Here is a 19,322-nt window from a genome sequence, read left to right as displayed (position 1 = left end):
ACTCTAACTTTCCTTTCATTGTCCGTTGCACGTCGCCTACCACCGCGGCAACCACCAGTGCTCTCTCCCGCATTTTTTCTTTGGAAGGCCTCCCCTCTACTCTTGTTACTGATAATGGTCCGCAATTTGCTTCTTCCGAATTTGCGGATTTTTGTGCTCGTCACGGCGTTACGCATGTCACGGCCCCACCGATCCATCCACAATCCAACAGTGAGGCTGAACGACTGGTCTGCACATTTAAGGCTCAGATGTGGAAAATTCTGACTTCTTCTGCTGCTGATGATGCGCTTCTCCAGTTTCTGGCGTCTTACCGTTTCACCCCCATGGGCGACCACAGCCCGGCTGAGCTCTTACATGGCCGACAGCCCCGCACGCTACTTCATCTTCTGCGGCCTTCCACCTCACGGCCGCGGGTGCCTTCACTTGGCCGGTTCACCGCCGGCGACCTCGTCTGGGTACGGGGATATGGCAGGCGGCCAAAATGGAGCCTGGGCCACATCTTAAGACACCGTGGCAAATGCCTGTATGAAATCCAGACGGACACGGGTGTTGCAGTGCGTCATTTGGACCAGCTTTGGCCTCGTGTGCCAGCAATGCCTGTTCCAAATGCCGCTACACCACATTTGGCTCTACCTGACACTCGGGATCTTGGCATCTCTCAGTACTCACAACGCAGCCCTCTCACTGTCATCGCAATGCCAGCACAAGAACGGACGCCACCAGGAGACGTGCCCATGCAGGAACCGGATGACCATCCTCTGTCAGAGCAAATCTACTCGCCGCCTCCTCCTCCTCCAACGGATGCCGACACATCGCCCATGTCTCCTGTCATATCAACTGGACTTGCCGCAACGGGCAGATTGGTGCATGGGGCCCCAGCAGATTCGACCCCTACGTCTCCTGTCATCTCGACCCGTTATCATCGGGGACACATCCGTCCGTACGGGAAGCCTCCTCCTCGAGGCTTTACAGCGAGTCAAACAGCGCTTATGGACATTAGCCATCTCCAGGACACCTCCATCAAGACCAGTGCAACAATTTCAATTTTCCCCCCGAAAAATGTTGTGACTCGCCGATCATTCAAAGTGCCGCCGCGCAATTACGCGCGCCCTTTACGTGCGGCGCTGTCTGCCAGCCATGCAGCAGCTGCGCCACCTAAGCGGCCAGCCGAGCAGCGGCCGCTGGACTGGGACTCAGTGCTCATTCGAATGCTAACGTGTACACATGTCTTGCTTGTCAACTTACTCTGTGCTCTGTGACTTATATGTGTTGTGTCGTTCTGAAATATATGTGTTAAACTTGACGTTATAACTGTGTGTGTGTGTGTGTGTGTGTGTGTGTGTGTGTGTGTGTGTAGGGGGGTGGGGGGGGGGAGGGGGGGACAAGTGTCTGTTCCTATTATTGATTTATCTGAAAATGACCACAGGCAGAAATTGGCTTATAATGTCATATATGGACAAGGTGCAATAGAGGCATCTTGCAAATAGAATTGACAATATATGGTGTCTTTTTCCTTCTTTTTTTTTTCTTCTTTTAGTGGTTTCATCCTTCAGAAGTTAAGTCAAGGCTGTGGAATCTCACATGAAGAAATAAGAAAAGTGAATATTCATTTCTGACAGTTAGTTCCATATTTCATGGTACTCAGTTTAGGATCATGTACCATCTTCACAGTTTTCACCATTGTTATGTTGGGCCAGGAATTGTCCAGGTGTCTCAGAGTGAACCAAAGCGATGTTGTTCGGACATGGAGGAGATACAGAGAGACAGAAACTGTCGATTACATGCCTTGCTCAGGCTGCCCAAGGGCTACTACTGCAGTGGATGACTGCTACCTGTGGATTATGGCTCAGAGTAACCCTGACAGCAATGCCACCATGTTGAATAATGCTTTTCATGCAGTCACAGGGTGTCGTGTTACGACTCAAACTGTGCGCAATAGGCTGCATGATGCACAATTCACTTCCGATGTCCATGGCAAGGTGCATGTTTGCAACCATGACACCATGCAGTGCGGTACAGATGGACCCAACAACATGCCGAATGGACAGCTCAGGATTGGCATCACGTTTTCTTCACTGATGAGTGTCACGTATGCCTTCAAGCAGACAGTCATCGGAGACGTGTTTGGAGGCAACCCAGTCAGGCTGAATGCCTAGGCACTCTGTCCAACGAGCGCAGCAAGGTGGAGGTTCCCTGCTGTTTTGGGGTGGCATTATATGGTGTCGACATACACCGCTGGTACTCATGGAAGGCGCCGTAATGGCTGTACGATACGTGACTGCCATCCTCTGACCAATAGTACAACCATATTGGCGGCATATTGGCGAGGCATTCATCTTCATGGATGACAATTCGTGCACCAGTCATGCACATCTTGTGAATGACTTCCTTCAGGTTAACGACATCGCTCGACTAGAGTGGCCACGGTGTTCTCCAGGCATGAACCCTTTCAAACATGCCTAGAGTAGATTGAAAAGGGCTGTTTATTGACTATGTGACCTACCAACCACTCTGAGGATCTACACTCAATTGCCATTGAGGAATGGGACAATCTGGACCAACAATGGCTTGATGAACATGTGGATAGTATGCCATGACGAATACAGGCATGCGTCAATGCAAGAGGACATGCTACTGGGTATTAGAGGTATCGGTGTGTAAAGTAATCTGGACCACCACCTCTGAAGGTCTCGCTGTGTGGTGGTACAACATGCAATGTGTGGTTTTCATGAGCAATAAAAAGGGCGGAAATGATGTTTATGTTAATTGGTATTCCAAAACCGAGCGAGGTGGCGCAGTGGTTAGACACTGGACTCGCATTCGGGAGGATGACGGTTCAATCCCGCGTCCGGCCATGCTGATTTAGGTTTACCGTGATTTCCCTAAATCACTCCAGGCAAATGCCGGGATGATTCCTCTGAAAGGGCACGGCCGACTTCCTTCCCCATCCTTCCCTAATCCGATGAGACCGATGACCACGCTGTCTGGTCTCCTTCCCCAAAACCAACCAACCGCTATTCCAATTTTCTGTACAGGTTCCAGAACGCTCTGAACCAAGGTGATGCAAAACTTTTTTTGATGTGTGTATTATGTGATGTGGAGGTCAGGCCTACAGTCACTATCACTGTTGCACCAGTGGGATCTCCCAGACCTAAAATAACTGACAGTGATTCGGTTTTAGCTTGCTATTTTGAAGCAGTTAAAGTCACTTTCTTCTGGGAGCTCCCCTTCTCCCTATGCCACAGTATTATACTGGTGTTACCTTGTATTTTTTTTTGTTCTAATGAACTTGCTTACTCATTAGAAACTGGCTGCTTAATTCCTTCAAATTTCCTTTTGGTCATATTGGCTTTCGCATGTATTGCAGACCTCAGAGGAGATTCTAGTTCCTTGTGCCCTTGTACTTCTAGAAATGTACTATCTGATTTAAAGTCAGCTTGTCTGCTCCCAGTCATATGGATGCAGTCTCACACCAACCAGTGACACAGTAATGCTCTTTGTTATTTGTTTGGGTGAGTTGTGTGTTAACAGAAGCATTTTCTGTTCATTGCACCTGACCCTGAATCTCAACAGGATTTTCACAAGGCACTCTCCTTCTAAGGAGGCCTCCATGCTTTCGTCATCTATATATATTTTCTTCTTATCACACACCTTATGCACTAATATCACCATTTGCTCCTCTGATGAGTCCTCTGACTACTCTAGGTAGCTTAACTGCAATTCATTCGAGGATTCCTGTGGCCCATCGAAGCTACTCCCTTCGGCTGTCACTTTGCTCTATAGGTTTATTCCTATCATGCCTATAATGTGTTCTTACTGTGTATTTTCCTCACACAATCACATCTTTTTATGTTTTCTGACTTAGCTTCTGGTACAGTTGATTGTTGCAGCTGTCGCTGCTGAGATATTGCAGCTTGTTCTAAAATGGAGGGTCAGTCCACAGATGACCAGTGCATTCCCGTGAATCTGACTTTTCCTATCCCAAAGCATGATTAGCATCTTTTTACCTATTTTAATTCAGTGCATATCCAACATAGGTGTGACTACCATGTTTATTACCAGTAATTCATGTAGTGTGATTCCTCCTTTTACCAGTTCCTCACATAATTCTTTGGAAATGATCATCAGTTGTGAAACAGTCTACACAAACAGAAAACTGTTTCCTTATGATGAATAGTTTTATTTGGGAACACATTGGAGTCTGTCTCTCATTCGAAGTGAGGTCTTTTACCTGATGATCAATATCTCCTTGCAGCATTGATTACCAGTAACACAAATTCTTAATGTATCTAAAAGCTAGCTTGAGGCTGGAGTCCTGATGTCATAATCATTGTGACATACATGTAGATGCTTTGCTGAAGTGTTTTTCCACTTTCAGCAACATCAGTCCTTCAACCTGATTGTTGTTTTTCTCCTGATGCTTGCTATTGCATTGTGGGGTACCTATATATTGTGGGCTGTGGTCTCACCCTCCACTTCTTTCTTTCCAATCACTGTATCTTTGCTCCTGGCCACAGCACCACATATTTTCCCTATGAGCCCATCTCTTCATTTCCTCATGAACAGTGGTGGCCTCACATTTGTGCCACCCCATTCTTCTGCAATGCCTGTCCTGTTATCCCTCCAACCTTTGATTGAGTCGTTGTAGAAATGACTGGTGTTTGTCGGTGAATGCTGTCTGTGCACAAAGAAGTATGTTGCTATGGCCCCACACCGTTGAGCTTCCCCCATGGGGTTGTCTAGCAGTTGTGCCGTAATATCAAGGTTAATGGTATACATTGGCATTGTCTGTCATGATTACTGAACATAATGCCCATGGAAAATCATCATATCTGGTATCTGGCTCCATGCAAGCTGAATGCCTGCTAGAGGTAACATACCTAGATAGCCATTAGATGGCACATTCTCCACAGCAATGCACTGACTGTGTGAGCACGCCACTCATCTTGCGATGTGAATACGCTGGTCAGTAGTGTTCCTTGCAGTGAATATAAATTCAGCAGTCAGTCAATTCTGTTATCGCGTCTGATATTGTCGGTTACTATCATTACTGTATTACGGACTATAGGATAACAACCTCACTTGGCTCTTGGTCTTTCTCTCTGGTTGCAATTCGGATTGTCTCTCTCTTTGCTCTTGGCCTGTTGGCATCATTATGGTGAAATTTCCACTTTGCACCTCATTATTTACACCTTGTCTGTGCCCTGTTTGCCATCAGTCAGCTGTGTCTAACACAGCTACCTCTTGGTTCTGTGTTCTCTTCTGCAGGTGGCCCTTCCAACTTCAGCTGTTTGTATCTTAGGTTCTGATGTGTGTGCCAATATCTGGCTATTCACGGATATAGTGCTGGTGCCAAGAAAAAAAGAAAGTTGTTTGCTAGCATGGATGTGAAATTGATTTGCCTGCTGGAGTAACAGCAGCAGCTAATGCAACAGCAGCAACTTCAGACAGACGTTTCACAAAAAGTCATTTCAGCTTGAGGTGGACAAACTCTGTGTGCATTAAGCCACTTTGCTCAAGGCCTCAGCACCCCCAGCAGTCGAGGCTCCCATTTTGTCCTTCTTAGTTTCCACCTTTCAATGATGCTACAGAGGACTGGGACACATATTCACATCAACTGAAACATTTCAAGTCACAGATGATTCATTGTGGTGATCATTATTTCTGTGTCATGTGTCGCCAGAAACATTTTTTCTGCTTCGCATATTTGTGCTTCTGTCTGACCCCACTGTGCTCTCCTTTCAGGAGATATGTACTCTATTGCCCAATTATTATTCACAGAGATATCATATGTTTGCCTCCAGCTGTGGTTACCACCGGGCTAGAGTTTCGGCAATACCATAAACAGCCTGGACAATCGTACCACTCCTGGGTCACTAACTTGTAGGGTCTCAGCTGCAAATGCTATTTCTCGTGCGCCAGTCAAGGCTGCAAGGCTTTGTATGCAGACTTCTTGATTGATGATACAGTGATTGGCACGTGATTCTGAGGTCTGTGTACCAGCATCGAAACTGAATAACCCATCATTGGAGGACATCTTGTGCATCACACACTTGTTCAAGGTTGGACAGGCTGCTAACAAATGACATATGGCAAGGCCACAAGTTGTGGCGATAAATGTGCCACCGTGCATTCCTTCCCCACACTGCAAGAGTAGTGCGACCCCCAGGTTGCAGCAATGTTGTGATTCATCATCGTCTGACGTCTTTGTGGTGTCAGAGCTGCCAATTGCCCCTCGTTGACAGTCACAGTGACTGCTTCGTTCAGGCCTGCAGTGTTTTTCTGCTCACTCGCGAGCAGACTGTCTGGATTGCTGGGGTCCTGGGTTGTGCTATGGCAAAGAGGGACCTCTCTACTCAATGTGTCGGAGTCGCGCAACCCACTCCCGTCCCACCCCGCTAGTGCAACAGGACATCATACGTGCACTGCAGTTGGTGGTCCCTCAAGGCACCGTGGACATGAGGGCCATCATTTATTTGATAAATCAGATGGCATAGCCACAGCTGGGCTCACCTGAGTTGTCCGCACCCTTGCACCATTTTGTGCCTACATGGTGGTTCTGTTACTCTTTGTGCCAGTTCTCAGTCACTGCGGCCTACAGAAGCATTATGCAACTCACCACATTGTTTGTGGTTGACCTCTCATCTGCTACCAACATTTTTGGCCTCAACACCATTACATTGTTGGGGTTTCTATTTCGGATGTCAAGTTCATATGATTTTGTTTATATAGACTGAACCAGGAAGTGGAAATCTGCACCGAGGCCAGGAATCGAATCAGAGTCTCCTGCATGTGCACTAGCCACTACGCCATCTTGGCACAGTGGTTAAGTGTATATACATAAAATCTTATCTGTATGAGACCAGTAAACTCTCATAAATAGTCATTTCATTTGTGTAAGGTGATATGAGCTGCAGTTTCTTTCCAAGAACTGGATGATCTCTGCACTGCATTTGCATCTCTATTTCATCCAGATCTGGGGTGTGCCTCAGACTTTCAAGCATTGATCACCCTTCAGCCTAGATGGCATGCCTTGTTTTTGCCATGCCGGACCAATTCTGGTTATTTTACATGCTGATGTGAAGCAGGAGCTTGATTGTCTCCAGGCTGCTGGGGTAATTGATCTGGTGAAATCTAGTGCTTGGGCCACTCCTCTAGTCATCATCAGAAAACCCAATGGTTCTCTCAGATTGTGTGGTAATTTCAAGGCAACAATCAATGCTCAATCGCAGGTGGAAAATTATCCTATCCCCAGCTGGAGGACCTCCTGACAAAACTTGCTCAAGGGTGATACTACTCCTAGATCAACCTTGCTGGTGCTGCTTATCCATAGATGAGAAATTGCAGAACATCATTGTCATTAATACGCATTTTTATTTGTACAAGTACAAGTTACTTTGCCACTGCTTCAGCCCATGCAATTTTCCAAAGGTTTTTGGAACAGTGTACAGCATATTCTGGCTTGTGTGAATTAGATGTATGATCTCATTGTCACAGGACTCTCCTCCAGGAGCATTTGCAAAATCTCCATATCCTTTTTACGGCCCTGCTGGGGTGCAGGCCTGCATTGTTGTTTAGGGAAGTATAGGTTTCTTCGGCCGGAGGTGGAGTATTTGGTGCACTGACTCACCAAAGAGGGAATTGGGCCAACTGATCCTAATGTTGCTGTGATAGGCTCCTTACCCTGCCCAATGAACTCACCCGAATTGTATGTGTTTTTGGACAAAATCGACTATTATTCAGAGTTCATACCCTGTGCAGCCCACATTATGCAGCCACTCGGTCAACTGCATAAAAAGGGTGCGCCTTACAACAGGACACCTGCCTGCAACTGGGCCTTTACTCAATTGAAAATCATGCTGAAATGCACCCATTGCCTCATGCCATTTTCTCCCAGTCACCTGTTGGTTGTGGCAGCCTATGCATCTGTCTATAGCATCGGTGCAGTCTTGGCGCCCCCAGGGGCTCAGCGTTCATTTGCTGAGTACGGGCTTGGCGACCCCGGGGTCCTGAGCTGGGGACTGGTCAGCGCCGCCAGTCTCCTGTCACCGTAACCCCCGGACATGCTTCAGCGACCACCGTATGGTGCGGCGGTGGAATGTTGTGTGCTGCGGGGAATGGTATTCTTGGCTTGACCGCCTGGATTGCGAGGAAGGTAAACCTCTATAAAAACCCCTCAATCTTACGGTGTGCTGCGCGCCTATAAGATGCATGGCTGTTGGGGTGGAACAGTCGCAAGCGGGCAACCTCTGGGGCACCTGCCGCACCCCAGTTGTATACGGCTTACTCAGGCACGCGGGGCTCTGTCTGAGTGGACCTTTAGTTCCCTAGCTGCTCGTGGGACCGCAATGGACCCTTCGACCTCTACATTTCCCCCTACCAGTGGATTGGGTGGGCCACTGGTAGGAAAACACACCCCATCGAAAAAGCGACTTTGTGCTGCGAGTCCTCCAGCTCCTGGTGTTGCTAGAGATTTATCAGACTGTCGTAACAGAGCACATGCTGAAAATCAGAATGTGTTTTTGATTATTAAACGGAAGGAGGGTAGCTTTGAGAGGGTTTCTCCCTTTTACATCCACAAGGGTCTTGAGGGAATTGCAGGTACACTGAAATCTGTTAAGCGACTGCGCAATGGTACTCTCTTAGTTGAGACTTCTAGTTCCCGTCAAGTCGCTTCTCTTCGGAAAGCACCCAGTCTCGGAGAGTACACTATCGAGACCGAGCTCCACTCCACACTCAACTATAGTAAGGGTGTTGTGACATGTAGGGACTTGGTGGATATCTCCACAGACGAGTTGAAATCTGAGTGGGCTGACGAAGGTATTGTTGACGTGCAGAATATTATGAAGCGAGTCGATGGGGACCTAGTAAAATCTGACTCGTTTATTCTCACGTTCAGTTGCCTGAGACTTCCAGAGCATGTTAAAGCGGGGTTCTTACGTTTCCCAGTACGGCCATATTTCCCCAATCCAATGCGCTGCTTTAAATGTCAGCGCTTTGGGCATACTACATTGGGGTGCAATGGGATAGCCACTTGTGGTAAATGTGGTCAGCCTGCCCATGAAGGAGCCGATTGTTCATCACCTGTGAAGTGCGTGAATTGCTTTGGGAGTCACCCTGTCTGGAGCCGGGTCTGCCCCATCTATCTCGAGGAACGGAAGATACAGGAGATCAAAACATCTAAGCGCATCCCCTATGGTGAGGCCAAGAAGCTCTTTAAGGCCATGCAACCTCCTGTGTTTACGACATCTTTCGCTTCCGCCCTGAAAAAACCAGTACAAATGGCCACTGTTGCTACGCAAACGGAGGTTGCTAGTGTTAGCACTAATACCTGTGTTTGCCAGTGCACTTGTGCTGCTGCAGTTGTTTTGCAACCTGCGGCTCTCCCCGCAACGTCGGACAAGGCCGTGGTTGCTGACATTGGGGTACTTCCTGCCTCTTCCCCTATGGCGCCTTCTGCCCAGGCGAGTAAAGCTCCAACTGCTGACAAGGCTCTGCATTCTAAGCCCCCTAAGACAAAGACGCCGAAGGTGAAGATTTTGCCACCTGAGGAGACTGGTCAGGGTCGGTCTGATGATGAGGCCATCGTACTGTCTGACATTTCCCGTGGGTCGTCATCGGAGCTGATGGACATTGATGTCGACCGGGGGCGCTCTTCTCGCCCCAGGAATAAATCTCCGGCCAGTACGGGCTCTCCTCCAAAACACAGAGGCAGGGTGAAAGTTCAGCCACCCTGATCACTGGCTCCCATATTACAGTGGAACCTGAATGGGTTCAGGACGCATGTGGCCGAACTACAACTCCTTGTACGTGAGTTCCCTTTGTGCTTATGTCTCCAAGAGACACATTTTCGGGCCACTGATGCTCCTTCTTTACGGGGCTATACCATCTATCGGAAAGATGATCTGACGGGGGAAAGGGCAAAGGGTGGTGTTGCGGTTTTTGTCCGTGACATGCACCCCTCATCTGAGCTCCCTCCCGTTACAGACTTGCAAGCAGTTACAGTTGACCTTCTTGTGGGTCGGAGGCTCACAGTCTGTTCACTTTACTTACCCCCTCAGGATGCGATAGACTCTGAGGCTCTCACAGACCTTATTAGCCAACTTCCCTGCCCATTTCTTCTTCTGGGGGACTTCAATGCTCATAATGTCTTATGGGGCTCTTCGACTACTTGCCCCAGGGGTTGCATTCTGGAAAGCCTCATGATGTCAGAAGAACAGTGCATCCTCAACTCTGGTGCTCCCACTCATTTCTGTACTGCTTCTGGGTCGTCATCAGCTATTGACCTTTCCTTTTGCTCTCCAGCACTCGCGGATTCTGCTCTGTGGGAGGTTGCTGCTGACCTCCATTCTAGTGACCACTTCCCCCTTTGGATTCGCCTCCTGGATGAGACTATGGCATTTCCAGTACCGCCCCGGTGGCACCTTTGCAGGGCTGACTGGACACTTTTCAGCCAACTGGCTGTTTTGGAACACCGTGCCAGCGTCCACGAATGGGTAGACCATGTTACAGCCGTGATCTCCCATGCTGCTGAATTGTCAATCCCACGGTCATCCGGTCATCCCAAGAGGCATCCTGTCCCTTGGTGGACCACTGAGTGCCGCTCAGCTATCCGAGCCCGCCGTGCAGCTCTGCGCCGCTTCAAGTGCTGTCCCTCAGCTGACAATCTTGCGGCCTTTTGGGTGGCAAGGGCCAAGGCGTGGCGAGTGATTAAAGAGAGCAAACGACGGTCATGGCAATCGTTCTTGAACTCCATCTCCCGCTCCACTAGTTCTACGAAAGTATGGGAAGCCATCAGGAGGATTTCCGGGAAACTCGGCCAGCTACCTGTCACGGCATTGCTGCATCAGGGAAGTCTCCTCACGGCACTGAGAGACATTGCCCAGACACTGGCCATGCATTTTGTGGAATCTACCGCCACTATTAACTGTGATCCAGATTTCTGCCGCTACCGCACTGCCATCGAGAGGGGTCACTTGGACTTCCGGTCTCCTAATTCTGAACCCTACAACTGCCCCTTCACAATGTGGGAACTGGATTCGGCGCTGTCTGTGGCTCATGATACTGCGCCTGGTCATGATCAAATCCGGTATAGCATGCTGCAGCACTTGTTACTGCCTTCCAAGGAAGTTCTCCTGAATTGTTTTAATATGATATGGTTATCCGGCACGTACCCTGACTCGTGGAGGGAGGCGATTTTGATACCCCTCCTCAAACCAGGGAAGGACCGAACGCATCCCAGTAGTTATTGAAGTATCGCCTTGACGAGCTGTGTCGGGAAGACTCTGGAACGCATGGTCAATCGTCGCCTGGTTTGGTTGCTCGAGACCAGGCAGCTCCTTAGCCCCTCTCAGTGTGGCTTTCGGAGATGTTGTTCCACTATAGACAACTTGACCCTGCTTGAGGCGGCCATCCAGCAGGCCTTCCTGCATAACCAGCATTGTCTCGGCGTCTTCTTTAACATTCATAAGACGTATGACACTACTTGGCGCTGCCATATCCTCAATCAACTCCATGAGTGGGGCTTTCGTGGCTGTCTCCCCATCTTCATTCAGTCCTTTCTTTCCCACCGCCTCTTTCGCTATAGGGTTGGTAATGTGCTATCTGATTTGTATGTGCAGGAGAATGGTGTTCCTCAGGGAAGCGTTTTAAGTGTCACCCTCTTTGCCGTCGCCATTAACAGTATCACGTCCACTATCCGGAGTCCTGCCCAATGCTCCTTGTTTGTGGGCGATTTTGCTGTTTTCTGTTCTTCCTCCAGTCTTGTCACTGCTAGTCGGCAGTTGCAGCTTACGATACAGCGATTAGAGGCGTGGACTGCGAAGATGGGTTTTACCTTTTCTGTGGACAAAAGTGTGTGTGTTCATTTTAATCGTTCTCGACGTCTTTTTACCACCCCTGCATTGTGTCTGAGGGACACCGTTCTTCCTTTTAGAGACACTGTGAGGTTCCTGGGCCTCACTTTTGATTCCAAGTTGTTGTGGTTGCCTCACCTTAAAGACCTCAAGGTGTGGGCCCTGAAGGCACTGAATATTTTGAAGTGTCTGAGCCATCGGTCCTGGGGAGCAGATCGGGCGCGTCTGCTGCAGTTTTATAGGGCTTTCGTCCGATCGCGTCTTGACTATGGTTGCACCGTGTATGGGTCAGCAAGGCCTTCGTATCTGAAGATTCTTGACGCAGTACACCATGAGGGTATCAGGCTGGCCACTGGTGCCTTCCGTACCAGTCCCATCCCCAGCCTGTGTGCTGAGGCAGGGGAACCGCCGCTCACCATCTGGCGGAAACTCCTCATGGTGCGACGGATGTGTCAATTCCTTTCCTGTCCTACCTCCCCTGCGTACCCTACCGTTGCCCGACCGCCTATGGAACGTCCCTTTTTCCAGTCGTCCCAGGGCAACGAGACCGTTTGGGATTCGTGCCAAGCATTTGCTTGAGTCCCTTGATGTGGAGCCTTTGGCCCCCCAACGAAAGGTTATACTCGCCTGCCTCCCTGGCTGCTCCAGAGTCCAAGCGTCCTTTTAGACTTGTCGGAGTACCGGAGGAGCTGCACTCCTGCGTTTGTTTTTACCTCCTTATTTTATGATATTTTAAACCAGCATCCCGACCATGTACCAGTATTTACGGATGGCTCTAAACAGGGGGACTCTGTTGGTTGTGCTGTTGTTTTCCCTGATTGACTCGTCAAGTTACGGCTTCCTGCGGCGTTTACCATCTTTGATGCCGAATTGTTTGCGATCTTGCGGGCATTGGAGCAGATGAGATATGTCCCCAGTCGTAAGTTCCTCATCTGTTCTGACTCCCTGAGTGCCCTTCAGACCATGCAACACTTGTACCCAGCGGATACGGTCGTCCAGAACATCCATGATGCCCTAGTCCACTTGCAGCGGCAGGGGAAGGAGGTTTCCTTCTGCTGGGTGCCGGGGCACATGGGTATTAGGGGAAACGAGCTGGCGGATGTGGCTGCCAAAGATGCATGTTCCCTCCCTCACGTTGTTGAATGTGCCGTCCCCCTCCATGCTGTTACCTCCCTCCTGCGTTTTCGCGTTATGCGTCAGTGGGAAGAGGAGTGGCTGGCAGTCGGTGAAAATAAGCTGCGTCTGGTCAAGGCCACCACGCGGCCATGGCGTACGTCCTACCAGTTATGCAGGCGGGATGAGGTTCTCCTCACTCGCCTCCGCATCGGGCACAGTCCCTTCACACATGGTTTTTTACTCTGGCGGGAGGATCCCCCAATCTGCAGTGCTTGTGGCGTCCAGATTACTGTCCGCCACATTTTACTTGACTGTCTTTTATTCTCTGACCAGAGGGCGGTGGTTTCTTTGCCACCGGATTTGCCCTCTATTTTGAAAGATGACGCATCGTCTGTGGTTAAGGTTTTACGGTTTTGTGTCCTGTCCAATTTGTTGCCACGGATTTTAGGGAGAGGGTTTTAATGTGCTGCTGGATGACTGGCTCACCCAGATTTTAGGTAAGAGGTCCGCCAGTCACGAATACCTCCTTGTTTCCCTTCGGTTTCTGTCCTCCCTTCCTTGTGTTTCCTTTCCTTTTTTAGTGCACTCCTTCTCCTCTTGTTTTGCCTCTGTATGTGAGGATTTGGAACTGCGTCAGGTCTGTGTCTTTTAGCTGTTCCCCTTGTTCGCTGTTCGTCTTAGTCCCTTCACTGCATGTGTTCCTGTTTTTATGCGTTTGGGCGCTGATGACCCCGCTGTTTAGCGCCCATAAACCTCACACACACACACACACACACACACACACACACACACACACACACACACGCGCAGTCTTGGCACACAGGCATGGGGATGCCTCTGAACAGCCTATAGCATACTCGTCAAAGACATTGACCCATGCGCAGTGAAACTATTCCCATAAAAAAAAGAGGCATTGGCAGTAGTGTTTGCAATTAAAAAATTTTGTGTCTATCTTTTTGGGACATGGTTCCCCCTATTACAGATCACAAGCCATTGGTTGCATTATTTGGGTTGCAGTCCAGGCTTTTGGAACAAACAGTCCAATGCCTCTGGCACTGTGTATTGTTCCTGATTGCATACAGTTATACTATCTGGTACAAGCCCATGGCACAGCATTCCAATTTCACTGCTTTGTTGTGTCTACCCATTGGCCCAGACCCAGATTTCAACCAACAGTGGATCCTCTGCATCCACATCGAAACCAAGTGGCAACATATGGCAGACAGTTTCCTCACTATGGCTGCATGTGTTGCTGCCACCATGTGCTGGGACAAAACGTTGCTGCAGGTCCTCTGCTGTGAGACCCATGGCTGGGCAATTAACCTCACTCACATTATCGGTGAATGAGTTCAACTCCTGAAAACATATTTCTTACACTTCTGGTTGTCAATGATGTCATTCTTTTGGACACTGAGGCAGACACACATCAGTTGGTCAACCTGGTAGACTTGCATCAACAAGTGTTGAGCTTGCTGCACCAGAAACATTGGGGTATATTCCACATTAAGGTGCTAGCTTGCTGACATGTGTAATGACTGGGGAGCAACATCGACATTAAAGCGATGGTCAACAGTTGCAGAGCATGCGCATGGCACCAGGCAGCGCCCCTGTAATCTTTCACACCCTCACCTTCACCCCACCTCCTTTGGACTGCATCCATCTTGATTCAGCAGGCTCGTTTTTGGGATCAATGTTGTTGCTCATATTGGACGCTTACTCAAAGCACCCATGTTGTACACATGACATCTGTCAGGATTGATGCCACCCTCATTGCCTTGCCTCATGTTTTGGCCATAGAAGGGTTGCCTCATACATTTTTCACCAATAATTGGCCACAATTCACTGCATCTACCATCAAAGATATCTGTGAGGTCAATGGCATAAAACATATTTGCAGCCTTCCGTTCCATCCTTCCTCCAATGGTGAAGTGGAACGTCTCATTCAGATGCTTAAGCAGCAACTGAAAAAAGCTGTTGAATCCTCAGCAACTATTTCAGCCTTCACCCTGCTATTGAGCACTTATCAAACAGCGCCAGTTGACAATCATAGCGCAGCTGAGCTCCTCCCCAGGTGGTAACTGTGCACCCTGGTTCATCTTCTGACACTGCCACCTTCAGAGCCCCACCTGTCCCTCCCAGTGTTACACACGTGGTGGTGTGGCTATGTGAGGCTGATCCTACAGAAATATTGAGCCTTGAACACCTGTGGATCTGTGGAACCCCCTGGCACACCCATAGCCAACGATGCCCGAATGGGTGCCACCAAACACCCATGCTTTCTGCAGCCAGCAGTCGAAATGATTGGGACTGTGCTGTTACCTCCATTCCTCCCTCCGTGGCACCCTTCGGGGTGTTTCCGTGCATATGGGCCTATTTTTTTTTTATTTTTTTTTTTTGAAGGGGGGGAGGGGGGGGGGGCAGGCAGGCAATTTGATATTTGACTTCACAGAAATTGAATGCCCACTGGAGGTAATGGACCTAGATGGCAGTTAGAGGCCATAGTCTTGCCACAGTGCTGTGTTTGCAACATGAGCGTGCCACTCATCTCTCCATGTGAATATGCCAGCCGATAGTATTCCTAGTGGCCGATATAAATACAGCCACCCAGTGAATGGTCAGTCAGTTTTGTACTCAAGTCTGGTATTGTCAGTTACTGTCATTGCTGAACTACAAACTATTGGATATCAATGTTGCCTGACACATGAGCTTTGCCACTGGTTGCGATTTAGATTTCTCTTTGCTATTGGCTTGTTGACATCATTGTGGTGAAGGTTTCCACTTTCCACTTCATTGTTTATATAGACAGCGGACATGAGTAACACAAGGGCAACAAAGTAACCTGTCAGCTGTGTTTAGCTCGGCTACTGCTTGATGCGGTGTTCTCTTCCACAGGGGGCCCCTACCACCTCACAGCTTTAGGTTTTTCTCCCTGGCGTTCTGATGGGTGCACTACTCGCAGTTGTATCATTATCCTAGTGACCATTTGCTCTTCTTGACCATAATGTGTCACCAGGAACTTGACATTAAAGCCATCATTCAGAAATCTTCACATATCAACACTTCAAACCACACCTTAATATCTGGGTCTAGCACCTGCTGCATGATCAGCAATTTACTGCATTCACGATACCTTTCATGCAGAAATCTGCATCGGGGTGTAGTAAGACTGCCTTGGAATTAATTTTCCTGTTTCTACCAAATTTTGGACATGAGATATTGGCATTCTGTATATTTGACATAGTTGACACATGCCACCATATTTTATCCTCTATTGTCATGTTGCAATGGCACTTTTGATTTTTCACAGATATTCCATGAAGTATTCTGCTATTTCTCTAGTGTTCATATGTTGCCCAACTGTTTTGTGAATTTTTTACTAATCTATTTAACCTCAGTCTTCATTTCAAACAGCCCCTTGATTAAATTGAGATCGGGGGATGCTGAGAGTGCTCCTGCCTTGCTCTGTACTATCTACAATCATGGTCACGTCCAACTCTGCACTAATTTGTGATAGATAATTTCCTATTGCTTATATGGTGGTTCCCAACCGAAATACTGAATGAGGTGGCACAGTGGTTAACAGACTGGATTTGCGTTCAGGAGGAAAACAGTTCAAATCGATGCCTGTCCACCTTGATTTAGGTTTTCTGTGATTTGCCTAGATTGCTCTGGGCAAATTCCAGGATAGTTCCTTTGAAAGGATATAGCTTATTTCCTTCCCATCCTCGAAACAATCTAAGCTGGTGCTTCATCTGTAATTATCCCATTGTTGATGGGACGGTAAACCCTATATTCCTTCCTTCATTCCTTCCCAACCTAAATAGCATGCACTATCATTTATGCAACATGCACCTGGTCTATCACTACACCAAAACGAACAGTGAGTAATGGAGAGATGAATGACACATTTAGGATGTCCTGTCACTGTCACAGCCGTTGCTCCCAAGATGGTGAATCTCAAGGATGTCATTCATGCAGATCAATGCATTAAAACTTGAAAATTGATTCCACAGCTATCAGTAAGCATTGGAAGTTACTGTGCAATGATTGAGACTCCTGGGTATTCAAAAATGTGCTCAATATGGGTTCCAAAAATGTTGAAACAGACCATAAGATTCAAAGAAAAGCCATTTCAACTGAACTATTGGGGCTGTTTGAGCCCACTGGAGAGATCTTGCAATCGCTGGTGAAAACTTTGTGCATCACTTTGAGCCAGAAACTAAAAGGCAGTCACCACCCAAAATCGCCCAAAAAGAAGTAGTTCATGACAGCTCGCTCTGCTGACAGTCATGAAGTCTTCTAGGGTAGTGATGGTGTCATTCTCATGAATGTTTTGCACAAATGTTCAACTATTAATTTAGGTGCATATATGAAGACCCTGAACAAACGCGAAAACTGTCTCTGATGGGTTTGGTCTGACAAGAATCCAAAAGCAACCGTGCTTCAACATGACAGTGGGTGCCCTTAATCAAATTTCAGAAACCATGAACACATAATTAAAGTGGGTTGGGCATCATTGTTCATCCACCATATCGCACACACCTCGTGCTCTCCGACTTCCATCTGTTTGGACCACTTAAGGATTCTCTGTATAGGGGACATTTTGAAGGCGATGAGAGCATAATTCATGCAGTGAAAACATGGCTGCAAGCACAGAACAAGAGCTATTACCAGTAGGGTATACATGCTCATATACATCACTGGCCACAGAACGTGATGGAGACTTGGTAGAAAACTAGTAAATGTAAAAGAAATGTTGATTTATATTGTCACTAAATTCTAATTCTTAAGAATAAATATATTCTGAGACAAAAACTGTTGGGCATTACTTATTAAAAGACCTTTGTACAAGAACGTGGCAAGTCATTTGGAATATCTGTGGGTGTGTAATGTTTGTTGGAACATTATTTTAAAATTACAGGAATTGAATAGGTGTTAATCTTGTTGGAGAAACTGAGAGAGAGGTGAAGTAGCTGTGTACATAGACTGTACACTGAGATGACAAAAGTCATGGGATAGAGATATGCACATGTACAGGTAGTGATAGTATCATGTACATGAGGCATAAAAAGACAATGCATTGGCAAAGCTGTCATTTGTACTAGGGTGATTCACGTGAAAAGGTTTCAGATGTGATTATGACCACATGACGGGTATTAAGACTTTCAGTGTGGAATGATAGTTGTAGCTAGATGCATGGAACGTTCCATTTTGGAAATCATTAGTGAATTCAATATTCTGAGACCTACAATGTCAAGAGTGTGCTGAGAATACCTTATTTCAGGTATTGCCTCTTATCACAGACAACACATTGGCCAGCGACCTTCACTTAATGACCAAGAGCAGTGATGTTTGCGTAGCATTATCAGTGCTAACAGACAAGAAACACTGGATGAAATAAGCACAGAAATCATTGTGGGATGTATGACGAATTTATCCGTTTGGACAGTGCAGTGAAATCTGGAATTAATGGGTTATGGCAACAGACGACCAATGCGAGTGCCTTTGGTAACAGCACATCACCTCTCTTCTGGGCTTGTGACCATGTCTGTTGGACTATAGATGACTGGAAAGCCTTGACGTGGTCATATGAGTTCTGATCTCATTTGGTAAGAGCTAATGATAGGGTTCGAGTGTGACACAGACACCATGAAGCCGTGGACTCAGTTCATCAACAAGGCACTGTGCAAGCTGGTGATGGCGCCATAATGATGTGGGCTATGTTTTACATGTAATAGACTGGGTCCTCTGGACCAACTGAACCAATCATTGACTGGAAATGATTATATTGGGCCACTTAGAGACCATTTGCAGCCATTCACGGACTTCATGTTTCCAAACAACAGTAGGATTTTTATGGATGATAATGTTTCATGGCACAAGTCCACAATTGTTTGCAATTGGTTTGAAGAACTTGCTGCACAGTTAGAGCCAATCACTTGGCCACTCAGATCATCCAACATGAATTCCATTGAACATTCATGGAACATAATAGAGAGATCAGTTCATGCACAAAATCCTGCACTGGCAACACTTTCACAACTATTGATTGCTGTAGAAGCAGTGTGACTCCATATTTCCACAGAGGACTTCCAATGACTTGTTGAGTCCATGTCACATCAGGCAGGAGGAGGTCCAACACGATAATAGGAGGTATCCCATGGCTTTTGTGACCTTGATGTAAACTAGACTGACTGTTGGGTAAAATAACTCAGTAATTGTGTAAAAACTAAAATGAATAGCTATGACAAGTTGTATGCGACTGTCCGGGAATATTTTAAGTTCAGTCAAACAGTTGTAAAAGAATAAATAAAACATTATTGAAATTACTTCATAACCCTCTGCAACTGT

General features: G+C 47.4%; 1 protein-coding gene across 1 annotated transcript in view; it reads left to right on the top strand.

The window, feature by feature from the left end:
• The window catches only part of LOC124555480 (cytosolic 10-formyltetrahydrofolate dehydrogenase), a 178,702-nt gene that overhangs the window by 99,812 nt on the left and 59,568 nt on the right, over positions 1 to 19,322 (top strand). The gene's annotated exons all lie outside the window — the stretch shown is intronic.

The sequence above is a fragment of the Schistocerca americana genome, chromosome X (genome assembly GCF_021461395.2).
Source record: "Schistocerca americana isolate TAMUIC-IGC-003095 chromosome X, iqSchAmer2.1, whole genome shotgun sequence".
Classification (NCBI taxonomy): domain Eukaryota; kingdom Metazoa; phylum Arthropoda; class Insecta; order Orthoptera; family Acrididae; genus Schistocerca; species Schistocerca americana.
The sequence above is the reverse complement of the archived record's forward strand: the minus strand, read 5'-3'. Positions and strand labels throughout refer to the sequence as shown.